The sequence below is a fragment of the Glycine max genome, chromosome 12, assembly GCF_000004515.6.
Source record: "Glycine max cultivar Williams 82 chromosome 12, Glycine_max_v4.0, whole genome shotgun sequence".
In the NCBI taxonomy this organism is placed as follows: domain Eukaryota; kingdom Viridiplantae; phylum Streptophyta; class Magnoliopsida; order Fabales; family Fabaceae; genus Glycine; species Glycine max.
In genome coordinates this window covers 19700957-19702100 of record NC_038248.2, presented here as the reverse complement: position 1 = coordinate 19702100, position 1144 = coordinate 19700957, and the positions used below count along the sequence as shown (strand labels likewise).

The 1144-nt window shown below is 42.6% G+C and overlaps 1 non-coding gene across 1 annotated transcript; it reads left to right on the top strand.

Moving 5' to 3' along the window:
- The first annotated feature begins 493 nt into the window (after positions 1-493).
- On the top strand, positions 494-601 carry LOC112998667 (small nucleolar RNA R71). The gene has a single exon (XR_003263761.1). It is a non-coding gene; the product is annotated as a small nucleolar RNA R71 (small nucleolar RNA).
- Positions 602-1144: the final 543 nt, after the last annotated feature.

The window sequence follows — 1144 nt, the reverse complement described above, 5'->3', positions numbered from 1 at the left end:
GATTGTACCTGCTGCTGGAGAGGTCATAATTGTTCTATTGTGGCTGATTTTGCTGCTGATGTTGAGGAGGTTTGTTGTAGATGTTTGCAACATAAGCTTCAGGCTGTTCAATTGCTTCAGATTGTTGCACAGAAGGGCAAAGGTCTATGTGGTGGTCAGCAGAGCAGCATAAACCACAGAGTCTGGCGACAGGTGCAGATTTTTGATTCATGGCCAGTTGGGTTACCAGGTTAACCAAGGCATCTAGTTTACCTTCAAACTTCTTAGTCTCGGCTGATGAAGATGAATTTTTGGCTACTTCATGCACTCCTCTAATGACAATAGCATCACTTTTGGAACTAAATTGCTGGGAGTTTGAAGCCATCTTCTCAATTAAATTTCTGGCTTCAGCAGGGGTCATGTCTCCAAGGGCTCCACCACTGGCAGCATCTATCATACTTATCTCCATGTTACTGAGTCCTTCATAAAAATATTGGAGAAGAAGCTGCTCAAAAATATGGTGGTGAGGGCAACTGGCACATAATTTCTTAAATCTCTCCCAATATTCATATAAGCTCTCTCCACTGAGTTGTCTAATGCCTGAAATATCCTTTCTGATGGTCGTGGTCCTGGAAGCAAGGAAAAAGTTTTCTAAGAATACTCTCTTGAGGTCATCCCGGGTCGTGATGGACCGTGGAGCAAGGTAATAAAGCCAGCCCTTCGCCACTCCCTGTAAAGAATGAGGAAAGGCATTCAGAAATATGTGATCCTCCTAAACATCTGGGGGTTTCATGGTGGAGCAGACAATATGGAATTCTTTCAGATGTTTGTGCGGGTCTTCACCTGCAAGGCCATGAAACTTTGGAAGCAAATGGATCAGTCCAGTTTTAAGAACATATGGGACATCCTCATCAGGGTATTGGATGCACAAGCTTTCGTAGATGAAATCAGGTGCAACCATTTCCCTTAGAGTCCTCTCACGGGGTGGAGGTTGTGCCATGTTCTCATAATGTTCAAAATCAGAATGTTCAAAACTATAATACTCAAAATCACCAATAACAGAATGCTCAGGATCCTCAAAAGGTACTAAATGATGTCTAACTAATTTATGAAATGTCCTATCCATCTCAGGATCAAAGGGTTGTAAGTCAGATGGATTTCCTCT